Source organism: Typopeltis vanoorti, chromosome 10 (genome assembly GCF_054136105.1).
Source record: "Typopeltis vanoorti isolate ZY-2024b chromosome 10, IOZ_Tvanoo_1.0, whole genome shotgun sequence".
NCBI lineage: Eukaryota > Metazoa > Arthropoda > Arachnida > Uropygi > Thelyphonidae > Typopeltis > Typopeltis vanoorti.
This window is the reverse complement of record NC_143558.1, coordinates 62,677,665-62,691,441: the sequence shown is the minus strand read 5'-3', so window position 1 is coordinate 62,691,441 and position 13,777 is coordinate 62,677,665.

Below are 13,777 nucleotides of genomic sequence, written 5' to 3'. Positions count from 1 at the left end.
CTTAATGATTTAATAATTAAAACTGATCTTTATCTTTTCTTTGGATGCATGCTGCCAAATCCCAAATGTCAATGAAAGATGCCTAGCTGGAATGGAGTTGGTGCATGCATACTGATGGATATACAAAAAAAATGTAATGTTTTTTTTTTTGTCAGTCCCGCCCATAAAACTAGAAAGCGTTTAGTATCGTGAGTGGTGGGATGGACTAAGATTGGATAATCTAGGACAGTGCTTCCCAAACTTACAGATGTAAAGGCCCCTTTGGAAAAATTAAAATATTTCACGGCCCCCATTGAAAAAAAAAATGGTAATACAGACATATTATTATAATATTTATTGTATTTATATTCAATACAAAACATACACAGTGAATATCACAAAAATCAAATGCAAATATTACATTTTTAGCATCTTACATACACATTTGACACGGCACACTTAGTCTTAAAACATTTTAAATTTGTTTTCGTTATTTCACAGCCCCAAAGGGGGCTCATGGCTCACAGTTTGGGAAGTGCTGATCTAGGAAAACCACCTCTACCAATCATGGAATTTAAAAGCCACTTTAGATCTCCAGTAAGCAGGACAATAAAAATCATATGTCACTTAAAGACTGTCATAAAAACATTCATGCTACAGTAGAATTCAGACCTATAAGAAGCAAATATCCATTCTACCAACTAGGTTGGTAGATGCTTATGCATTTTGCAAAATTCACAAAAAAAAGTTAATCATCCTTTTGATTATGAGTCATGCTGCTGCTAAAAGTTTGGTTACAATATGGGGAGATTGTGTTAACATTCCATCATATGTAAGCACTGAACTGTTACAATAATCATTAGTTTTAACAATTATGACAACCATTTATGGCATAACCACTATATTCAAAGTCCCATAAAGGCAGAAATGGGAGAGGGACATGCAAAATCTTGAAAATGACTCACTGAAGGGTTCTTGTTGGGAGAATAGATTCGTTCCCCAATTAAAGAATGGGTTCTGTTCGGAAAAGTTATGTTGCTGGTTAGTAGTTGGTTTTAAAGGTATGACATGATATATGGTGTGTGGGAGAGGGGTTACCAGCCACTTCAACAATATCATTTGTGCCTCACATGTTGAAAGGTAGTGCTAGCTGGAGTTGCTTGCATACTGTTACAGTGTGATTGCTCTGGCAATGAGGCCACTAAAACAGAAGCATCAAGGCAGCCATTGAAACGATGTGGCTGCTGCTTCCTATGTCACACCTGAATGGTGTGACGTGTGGGCACCAAATTGTCTTCAGATCTATATTTCCTAGGTACTGGTCTGAGTTCATGCTTAGAAGAGCAGCCACCACTGCAATCTATTAAGAGTAGGGTGGAATGGGGAAGGGGACCTGCAAAAACTTGAAAATGACCCACTGAAGGGTTCTTATTAGGAGAAAGGATTCTTTCCTTAGTTAATGAATGAGTTCTTTTGGGGAGAGGTATGTCACTGGTTAGTTTGTTTTAAAAGTGTGGCATGATTTGGTCATGGGGGCGGAGTTACTGGACCTAGTGCATACCAATTGGTTTGGTTCTCACTTCTAGATGTACTGCCTCCCTGGTTCAAGTTCCTAATATACAACAGTGTAGTCTAAGGTACTGGGGACCTTGATCTGGAGAGGAAATGCCTAAGTTAAGATCTAAAATTAGAGCCCAATTCTTCTGTTTTTTTATTTGCCTCTAAATTTAAGTCCTAACTTAAGCAAACCCAATCTCTCCTACACCCAGGTCCCTTAGACTGATTTGTACCCAGGCATTTTTTTTGCTGACATAATGTGCTCTAATATGACTGAATTTTCTCTATGTTTTTGGGCTGATTTGTATAAGATGGACTAACTAACTCCTCTGTTTAAAAAGTGTTATCAATCAACAGGAACATGTTGCATAACCTTTGTGACTAGGCAGCAACATATATTAAGCAGAATGAAAATTATCCAGCAGGAGGAACCTCTTCTGTATCTCCCATTTCAGCAATGCTGTCACAAAGCTAGATGTTGGTGCTCATTGCAATTGATATGCTGGCATGAGAAAGAACTTATAGCAGAGAACTATAAATTAAATGGTAATAACTTCCCAGATATTACTGCTAGGTTGAACAATGATTTTGGCCTACTCGTTTTGCATTATTCTAGCTTCATTTTTTCAAATATAATGCATATTTTCTAAATTTGCAAGTCATACAGTTGTCCTCGAGTTTTTTGCCTTCTCTCAAATTTATGTAAATCACATGCATGCATTTTTAAATGGCAGATGCTTTGGATAATTTCTAATATTTTTCTGTTCTTCCCTCTTCTGACAGGTCCAAAAACTAGACCATTCTGAAACTGAAAGCCCTCAAGTCCCATCTGGGACTCTGTACAGTACACAGTTTTCACATTAGAATATTGGTATATTGTAAATTGGTATTGGTATTGTAGAAAACAGAATTAAGTAAGTAGTGACATGAAAGAGCAGGAGTGAAATGAGGAGGAACGAAGTGCTTGTGAATGGAGAGAAGAGTTGTGTGAGAGATGAGAAACAGTGTAGGAGGACTGGGTCCTGAAAGCAGTAGTGTGTATGTGTGTGTATGTGGGTGCTGAAAGCAGTAGTAAATATATATATGTGTGTCCAGCATAGGAATGGGATAGCCTCATATGCAATGGTAGCAGTTGAATTTAGGGAAATTTGTGGGGTAAGGGGGTGATAAAGGCAAGTAGGCAGGAAGAAGTGTGAAGAAGTCACAGCTGATGGTAACATGTGGAACTGGTTATAGACCCAAGAGTGTACCATGTTGTTTATTTACAAATGCCAGCAGCATTAGAAATAAGATATACAAAATCAAACACTGTACCCTTCCATTTTTATTCCGATGTGATAGGAAAGATAAAAAGAGAAGGGCTGTTGGCAATACCAAGAAATTATGGCCAATGGTCACAGAAGATAGAGATGGAATGGAGAAATAGTGGCAGTAGTTTTGAGACAGTATAGTTTAGTTCGATGTTGCTTTAGACCAGGGAATGTGGAGGGTAGATACCAAGGCAAATTGGCTTAGTGACAAAGAGAAGGGTAATTACATTGATCAGAATGAAGAGTGGCATCCACAAATAAGAAAAATTAATTTCTTGAGATCTTCAGGGACAGTTATCTTACATAATGGAGTACACACAATTATTGAGAATCTTAGAACAGATCTTATTATTAGAGGATGTGAATGGGATTGCAAATCTTCCTCCAGAGTGCCATCTATGTAGTGGCTAGATATGTAGACTTCTGTGAGGAAAGGATATATTGTATGTGAAACTAAAGATGAATGATTATTAAAAGCTTAGAAGACAGCTTGGAGATATAGTGCAGAATGAGAAGTTAAATGCAAAGGAGATAAATGCTTGTTGGGCACTGATCCAGAGCTACTTAATGGCCGCAATGTGAATGCATTACTTACTTAATCCTCTTCACTCCACCTGGGAGCATAGGTCTTCCACCACCATTTTCCACCAGACTATTTTTTGCTTCTGCTTTTATTTGGTTCCAGTTTTTATTAATATTTGTTATTTCTTTCAGTATTGTTTTTTTCTATGTTTCTCTTGGCCTTCCTCATCTTCTTTTACCCTGTGGTTCCAATCTAGAGCTTGTTTTACTATTATTTTATCTTCTTTCCTCAACACATGCCCCAACCATCTCCATTTCCTTTCACGTATCTGTTGCAACATGGGTTTCTGGTTTGTTCTCTGCCTTAGTTCTTCGTTTGATATTTGTTTTGGCCAGTATATTCTCAGTATCATTCTTAAACACTTGTTTCAGAAGACTTGGGCACTGTTAACTATCTTTTTGTTTAACATCAAAGTTTCTGATCCATACATTAGTATTGCCTTTACATTTGAGTTAAATATTCTTATTTTAGTTTTTATAGACAAATTCTTGTTTTTCCAAATATTTCTAAGTTGGTTGAAAGTTGAATAAGTCAGCTGTTTCCTTCTATTTATATTTCAGTAGTTCCTCCTTTTATTGATACTGTTGAACCAAGGTATATGAATTGTTCTACTTCTTTAAGTAGTATTTCTTCTATTGTTATTTGTTTATTTTGTTTTGCATTTATTTTCACCAACATTGTTTTATTTTTATTTATCCTAAGACCAACTTTTTTTGGCTGTTTCTACAAGTGTTGTTGTTTTTTGTTCTATATGTTGGTGTCTATAAGTAAGCAGATATCATCTGCAAAATCTAGATCGTGGAGTTACAATGGTTTTGAAGTAACCATTGTAACCCTGTATTTCCATGAGATACTTTTCTCATCACCCAGTCTACAACAATTAAAAACATAGTAGGGGAGAGTATACAACCTTGCCTTACTCCTGTCTTTGTTTTAAATGGTTCTGAGAGGGTATTTCCATGTATTACTTTAATTTCAAAATCTTTATACATTTTTTAAATTCTTCTTATTATTTTTTCTGGGAGTCCATAATTTCTAAGTAATTTCCATAGGGAAGATCTGTTTATACTGTCGAAAGCTTGTTCAAAATTGATAAAATTTAAATATAAGCTTGCCTGCCATTCCAATGATTGCTCTATGATAATTTGTAAAGTAGCAATGTGGTCGGTGCATGATCTATAGGCTCTAAATCCTGCCTGTTCTAGTCTTAGTTATTTTTCTATTTCTATTTTGATTCTTTCTAGTATTATCCTTGCTAGTATTTTACTTATAACACTCAGCAATGTTATACCTCTCCAATTTTTGCATTCAGATAGGTTCCCTATTTTGGGCAATTTAACCAGTATTCCATTATTCCATTCCTTAGGCCACTCTTCTTTCTGCCATATCTCATTTAGTAAGGGATATAATATCTCTGCAATAAGTTTTGGATTTGCTTTTAGTATATCGCCTGGTATGTTGTCTGCTCCCGGTGCTTTACCTGTTTTGATGCATTTTGTTCATTTAATTCTAGGCTCTGGTCACCATCAGTCATTTCTTGAAATTTCTCTGAGAAGAATTCCACCCATCTATTTATCTGTTCTTTTTCATTTAATAATAGTTTTCCTTCTTTATTGTATATAGGAACTATCCATTTGTTTCTTTTCCACTTAATTTATATTTATACAACTTTCTAGTATCATTTATATATGCAGCATCCTCTGCTTCTTGTGCTAGATTCTCCATGTATTTTCTTTTATCATTTCTTACACTTCTTTTTATTTCTTTATTAATGGCTCTATATCTTTCTGCTTGTTCTTGTTCAACATTTTTGCCAATCCGTAACAGTTTCTCTTTTATTCTATCTCTCTCCTCTATTTTTAATTTGGTGTTTTCTGATATTGATCCCTTGTCTGTATTAGTTGGAAATCCCAATATATTTTCTGATGTGCTTATTAGTATGTCTTTAATCTTAGTCCATTTTCCCTCTGTGTTATCTCCTTCTCTTTTTTCGAGTTTCCTATTTATCCTGTAAAGTTGTTATAAATTTATTTCTAATGTCTTTGTGTTTGAGTTTTTCAATTCTAAACCTCTTCCTATTATGCACTGTTTGTTTATTTTTAAATATTTTTACTTTCATGGTAGCTGTTAGAAGAAAGTGATCTGAATATGCCTCGGCTCCTCTTTTAACTCTGACATCCAGGAGTGATTTTCTCCAATTCCTTGATATAAGTATATGGTCTATTTGGTTCTTTGTCTTTCTGTCTGGTACTATCCATGTCCACTTGTATTTTTTTATGTTGGAAGATACTCCCTCCTATTACAAGCTGATTGAACATACAAAAGTTTATAAGTAACTCTCTATTTTCATTTATTTCTCCTTCTGCATACTTTCCCATAACGGTCTTTATTAGTATTATCATTTCCAACCTTAGCATTAAAATCTCCAATTATTAGTTGCATATCTTTTTTATTTGTTGTTTCTATACTTTTCTGTAGCATGTTATAAAAATTATCCTTTTCTTCCTGGATTGCATCATTTGTTGGTGCATATATAGCAGTTATTGTGATGTTCTGCTTGCTGGCTTTAAATCTAGCGTTTAGTATTCTTTTGGATATTGGGTTCCACTCCATTAGTGCACCATGAGCTTTCTTTGTCATCATTAGTGCAATTCCCTTTGTGTGGGCATTCATATTTTGGTTCCCAGAGTAGATTAAGCAGTGACCAGAGTTTAATTTGATTTTTCCAGTTTCTATCCATCTCGTTTCGCTTAATCCCATTATTTCTAGTCTGTATTTTTCTAGAACTCTCAAGACTTGGTATGTCTTCCCAGTTTCGAACATGGTTCTAACATTCCAACATCCCAGTCTAAGCTTGTCTTTTGGTAAGGTGTCTGTCACTTTCTTCCGCACCTCTGCTTCCCCAGATGGGCTTTCACAGAGGTGCCTTGTGTCCATGGCAGTTCACATTCTATTTTCTTCATCCGGTATCACATTTTGGAAGGTTTTAGTTTGCATAGCAAAGATTTTTTTTCTGAGACTGGGTTGCTAGCCCTGAGCTCAACCCTCCCCATTTATCCGGGCTTGGGACCGGCATGTCAAGTTTTCACTAAGCATGGCTAGGTTATGTGAATGCATTACTCAGGTCAAAAGATTGATTAAGTTAGGTGTAAAATGGATGAATGAAGAGATTAAGTATGTAGCACTGTGGAAGAAAAAAGTTATAAAAGTAGTCACCAAGATGAAGGGCAGTAATCAGTGACAGGAGAAGTACAGAGAGCTGAACAGGAAGGTTGACAACAAAAGTGCAGTAGTAGCAGAAACTAGCCAATCAAGCTAAAAAAAAAATTCTAGAAAGTTCTTCCAATATGTGGTAAAGAGAAGAAAGACTGATTATAGGAGTAGGATGTGATGCTAGTAGATGATAACGGTAGATTGGTAACTTTTGCAGAGGATGTAGTTGAGGTATTTAATGAGCAATTTATCAAAGTATTTCATTCTCATAAGTGATATCATGTGGAGCTTGAGTAGAGAAGGTATTGTAGGAAACAGTTTATATAGTTATATAGATACACCCACACACACACAATGGATAAAACATTAGCAATGCCTATCTACATATGTAAATAACAGCCTTCCACCATATGCCAGAGGTGAGGTAATTCCAGCCATGCCTGTTGCAGCATTGTCCACAACAGCATCTTAGATATCTGTCCCAGATACATGGATCTGATGTCTTGCGCTACAGCATCCCAGAGAGAGAGATTCGATCAGATTTAAATCTAGGGAACTTTTGGGGGGTCCCAAAAACTCAGATGAGTGTTCTTCTAGCCATGCCTGGGTAGTTGCATCCTGGTGAAGTGGTGCATTGTCCTGCTGAAACAGACCATCAGCTGTAGGATGCATGAAGTCCACGAAAGTGTGTAGGTGATCAGCCAGCATATTCTGGTAGCTTACAGCATTTAAGGATCTCTCCAAGGACCTAATGTGTCACATGAAAAGACTTCCCAAACCATCACAGAGCCCCCATCTCCTCGAACAAAGCCAGCCTGGCATGACAGGGCCATGGCCTCGTGCTGTCGATGCCATACCCACACCCTTCCCTCAGCTCAGTACAACTGATAATGGGATTCATCAGACCACATGACTCCCCATTCTGCAGAGGTCCAGTTTTGATGGTCCTGACACCAGGTGAGTCTCAATACCCAATGACAAGTTGTCAACAGTGATACACAATTAGGGTGTTGCTTCTGTAGCCCATGGTATGTAGGGTATGTTGTGTTGTTCACTTGCTTGCTGGATGCTAGTACATCTGCTGATGGTATACTCAGGGTAGACCCTAGATACAGTTGTCCTCAAGAAACCTAGAGTTCTTACCACTTGGGTGATAGAATGATCCATTTGTCTTGATAATACGTCCGTGATCAAAGTCGCTAAGATCACATTTACCTGTGTTCATCAATTGCAATACACAGGAAGCCCAGATGTCTGCTTATTTACCAGTTTGGGTACATTTCACTCTGCATAGGGAATGTCAGTGTCAACTTCCTATCACCCCTATCTCTAATGTTTTGTCCATTGAGTATGTGTGTGTGTATGCATGTATATATATATATATATATATATACACACACACACACACACATGCATATTTATATGTTGGCCGTGATAATTATTCTATCTGCTGCTAATGGTATAAGATTTCTATACTGAAACCTTGGCACTCAAAAAGAGTAAGATCCTAGATATTATTATTCATAGCACCTTCGAGGATTCGTGGGAGGGCTCACTACTACACCACACAAAACTGACTTGTCTCCCCTACTTAATCTTCGACTACACACAACGACACATAACTGCCCAGCAGCAATAGTATTTTTTGCCTGTAAATTGCATATGTTCTAATGACCAGTTTGCCTATATGTATATTGCTATGATAATTCTGTTCTGTTGAACCTACGTAGCTCAATCGGTATAGACGAAGCTCTTTGTTCGGAAAGACCTGGGTTCAATTCCCGTCCATGACATGAGGACCCTTTATGTGGTCTCTTTTAACTAAGGGTGAGTTAGCCAGTCTCATACGGTAGTACAGGGTTTTTTCACCCTGAAACTCGGGTTTTTCATGCCTCATACCAGTTTAAAAAACCATCTATTTTCCTTAAATTCATCTGCACTTCAAATAAAAGTTGAATGAAGCAGCCTCTTTAAATCTTCTGCAGAAATTATTCTTTACCTGGAAAATCTTGGTACTGTTGCATTTCTGTTTACACTAAGCGATGTGATAGCTCAGATTTAGATAGTTAAATCCTCGATTTCAAATACACCTGCATTCTTCCATAAAATGCTGCCTTATAGAAAGTTCACATTCTTCTTTTTGTCTTTTTCCTTCAAGATTAACTTTTATATCACATTTTTTTTTTTTTTTTTTACTTTTATCCTTTTCATCATGTATCAAGTTTCAAAGTTCCTTTAATTTCTTTTACAACTCTTATTTTAATTACCTTAGTAATATAACAGCTAAAACATTTAAACTCCTTTCTTTCTTCCTATCTTTATGAAAGATTACTACTAATGGAACTTTCCTCTAACTTGTTTCACTCGCACATAATACTTTCGGTTTCCCATTCAGCCATGAAGTGAAAACACCGCCACTATTACTTATTATCCTTATGGGACTTTTCTTGAAAGCGTTTAAATCATAGTCAATCAAATAAGTAAGAGGAGAAGACCTAGGCTCAAATCTAGATGCCAAATAGAGGGACGTTTTCTAAACATTTCTTCGACAGGTTCCCGAGATAGCTGATCTCTGACACGGGCAGGCGTTTTTTTTTTTTTTTTTTTTTCCCCCTTCCTGAAACTCCAGATTTTCATCCAGCAAACTCAAGAACCCAGATAATCAATGTATATATATATATATAGTGTTTAGGATTAGGGAACACGATACTGCGGCACTTGTCAGCCGCCTCTCTTCATCGGATGCCGGATATTGTTAGTCATAGGCTTGGACCAGCTTATCTCTAATTTGCCTCCGGTGGAGACTGAAATGTCCTTTCAGTGTTAAAACGGAATGACTAAAACGACCAAAAATACTTCCTATGAGGGAACAAAAATAGGCATTAGTTGATTTTTTTATCATATATGAACCTGAAGCTCTCACACTCAATTTACATTTTCTTTAAGCTACATTTACTTTCAGTAAAACAAGGTCACCAACGTGTAACTTTCTTCCTATTCTAAATCTAATTACCCTTATTAGATTCTTTCCTGAGGAAGATTTACTAGCACTCCTGACCAGAGACAATGTAATGTGAAATATTTGTGCTATACTATAAAAGCATTCATCTATATATCAACATATGTAGAATTTAGAGAATCACATTGCAGATCACTTGGAAAGATTAGATCAAAACCAAAAAGTGCAACACATGGCTTTTCTTTAATACTAGAATGTTCAGCAAGTAAAGCCTGAGGTGGAAAAAAAAAAAAAAAAAAAAATCCCTAGTCTTTATTCCTGTCATAAGTCAGCATTAAAAGTACTAGTTTTCATGTCATATTCATTCCCTCACAAAGACCACTACAGTGGGATCTATAGGCTATTTTGGACAATTTCTTTATACGCAATATCCTGGAAACCTGCAATAACAGTTTAGTAGTAAAATTTTGGTTCTGTCTGTCAATCATGTCTGATGACAACAGTATCAAATTATTGTTCCATCAGTCAAACCTTTCCAAAGTATCTGTCTATTTCGATCTTCGACAGAAAATGGTTCAGGATATCTAGTTAGCATGTCAACTGCCAAAAAGAAAAAAAATAATATATATATATATATATATATATATATATATTTAAATTCTTCTTTCTCAATGAGGTAGAAGTCCTCATATATAAGCTGAAAAGACCTAATTACAGTCATCTTCACTACTTATAAAGGAGTCTTTCATTGAAAAAGGATTTCTTAACTGAAAGAATTACAAAACTAAAAGTGTTTGACATCACTATGAAGTTCAAGCCGAAAATAACGTTCCTTAACACGTAAGGTCTTATTAAATCCTACATGACATGCTAAATTAGATGAATGATACTCGTTCATTATTCATAGAATCATTTTAGAAGGAACTATAACCTTATGGTTAAATATTACATTCTCATCTTATACAGAGTACCTCTTCTGAACTTAGAAATAACTTGGCCGGATCAAAATGTAGAAAATTGTCAGGTATTAATTCTTCTTGGGTCATTATGTATTTTGTCCGGAAAATGGATCTTCCTGTTGAGCAATGTTAATGAAATTATCCCAGATTTTAACTGTAGACTTCCTAGTCTTTTTTTTTTTTTTTTTTTTTTTTTATGAAGAAGAACAACTGAAAGACATCACATTAACATTGGGATACAAACAACCAACTTAAAACATTCAGGTGTTTTCATCTCTCTCTCTCTCTCTTAAAGTTTCAAAAATTATTCTCTTATTACTAGTAAAAACTACATATAGACCACTGAGTGTATGCGGAGATCTGCGACCTGGATTTCAAGGAAACGATATTATCTTGAAAGAGATTTAGAAGATTGATGATGGCAGTTTTGAGTCTCTGAAATATTTGATAAAAAAAAAAGACTTTTTTGAGGGAATGCAGCTTGAAAGGCTTTTGAATAGGAGGATAAATTTAATGAACACATAATTTGCTGAAAAACTGTTACTACATTAATCTGAAGCAGATGTGTCGTGGAATGGAAGGAGATAGGGAGAACGAGAAGTCATTCATAGAGTGTGTGAGCAAGGAAGTGAGGATCGGGTTTTAGGTATGGAGAGTAGTTGGTGAATGAAAGCATGGTGGCATGAGAGTACAGTAACTATAGAAATGGCGAATGAGTAAGCAAGCTTGGATGAACTTAGTATGAGGACCAGCTATCATGAGTCTTTTGAGTCATGGTAGAGAGGGATTTCCACCCTTGGACAGCTGCATGAAGTAGGCCAACTATGATTGATCAGTAGAACGCATCATGAAGGGATATCTCTCTTAAAGAATTGTTAACAATCAAATCCAGTGCCAGCAATTTGCAATTCATAAGTTAATTATAAATAGAAAGTATATGTAGGATAAGAAACAAGAAACCATGCTGCTCTCCATTCTAATCACCTATACAGACAGATACGTGAAGCATTTTGAAACACTGATAGCACACTTCTCGTTAAACTCACCATTTAACAAGAACTGTAAAACGCCATTTATTATATTCTGTATAATATATTAACGTGTTTAACTGATTAATTACAGCTGCCTGTTGAGAGGTCAATTGAGATCACCTGTCAGTGGATTACAGTCCTTCAACTAATTATAAATTGAAGGATATTTGAGGGATGACAAATGAAAAGCAAGCTGAACCTATTCCTCAGAACTGCAAATGGGAATTGCTTCTTTTTAAGTTTCAAGATTTATTTCACTTATTTAGCTTGTAAAACTGCAAACAGAGGTTGGCTAAAGTCAGATAAAAGAAATTATACTACAAAAAAAAAAAAAAAAAAAAAAAAAACCACTGCTCGACAAAATTAATAGAACAAAATGTTTTCAACAGTTTATTTTAAACAGTGTCCAAAACTGTGAATATTTGATACAATAGGAATTCTGGCATTCATTCATGCAAATATTGAGTAATAACCAATAGAAATTCATGCAGACAACAGTATATGCATCCAATGCAAATTTCTCACGCTTATAAACACATGGGTTGTAAACACATCATTCCTACTTTTGGCTGTCTCATTTGATTAGCCACGTCTCCAGTACTTTCAGGAGGGAAATTCATCATTAGTTAGATGTTTTGTGAAATAGTTGGCCACTGGAAAATTTGAAGCTGGACTGTTGCAAGTAAATGGCAAGGAATTAATGTCGAAGATACAGTGGTGAAAATACAGGAGAACGAAATAATTATAAATAAAGAAATGTGCTTGAATTTTTTTAATAACTAATTTTTTCATATTTTACTTGATAATATTAGATTAACATGTTTAAGTTTTTGTGTTAAACGGATGTATGATTGACTGAGTTATTGCCTGAGCCGGCCTAGTTGGCCGAGTGGTTTATCCCCTCTCCAGCCAAAAGGCTGCAGATTCGAATCCTGCCGTAAGTATGGATGTTTGTGATTGTGTATGAAAATACTAGTGGTGGTGGCCAGCAGTAGTTTCGCGCTTTGTCCTCTGAAGGACAAAGGCAAAAAAATTTAAAAGTTACAGAAGCTGCAAGATATTAGCAGTGCCGATAAGAGAAAGAAGCAGAGAAAAACAAGTTAAGGAGAAAATTATGTACAGAGATTCAATGATCAGGAGAATACTTAATGAAAGAGTAACAAAATCGTGTTCCCCGAATGCAAAAATTCATCATATTGGTCTCGCCATCCGAATGCAAAAGGGTAAGGGCAAAATTTTCTTGGCTGGGACAAATGATCTGAGAGGCTGGGAGGATGTAAAGGAGTTGTTAGACGAAGCAACACTGAAGAGCAAGAGGTGATGATTGTAACTCTCTCTTGCCACTGTATGGTAGAGGCAAAATGAGGAGGATGGCATTGGTAGCTAATGAATCTATACGTAGGTTGTACCCAATAAATGATGTAGGATTTGTGGATCTCTGGTCTGTATTTGATGGAAAGAAGAATTTGTATAATGGTGATGAGCCACATCTCAATGGTTTTGGCGTTAGGTATCTGGCAAACTTTGTTCACCGAGTGCTGAAGCCCAAATTCAAGAAAACTTAAGTAATTAGATTGGAAGCAGGTGAGTTTTTGTGGAGGTACCTATGAGGCGAGTGTGAAAATTACCAAGTTTGGAATCTAGTCTCACAAGCAAAAATATTGAATAGGGTAGTCAGTTCAGGAAGTAAGGGTGATTGGGATACTAAAGGGATGCTTCAGTTTCTGTATACTAATGCCAGAAGTATATCCGGAACAATTTATTCTTATGGCAAAAGGAATACAAAGCAACAGGCCATTGTCCAGTCCAGAAAGCCAATCCAGGGCCTCATTCGTCACCTTGTGGATGTCCTCGAGGCCACCACCACCCTGAAATTGGCACCTTGGGCAGTCATTCACAATATGGATCTTCTGGCCCATGGGGGAACAGTGAAGGGTAGTCTGATAGTCTCCATTTATGTAGTAGGTAGCCACATCTGCCCTGGTTAGTTCTGATCCTGTTGAGAGATGACCAAATCTTCCTAGGAAGAGCAAAACCAGGCTGTGGAGCATAGGGATCTTCAACCAGGAAGCTGTTTGTTGGAAGATTGTTGGACCAGTGTTCTCTCCACGTGAAAGGTGTTGTTGGTAAGGCAGGCTTCGCCTAAAATCAAGAAACCTTGATTTTAGGCGAAGACCAGGTGGATT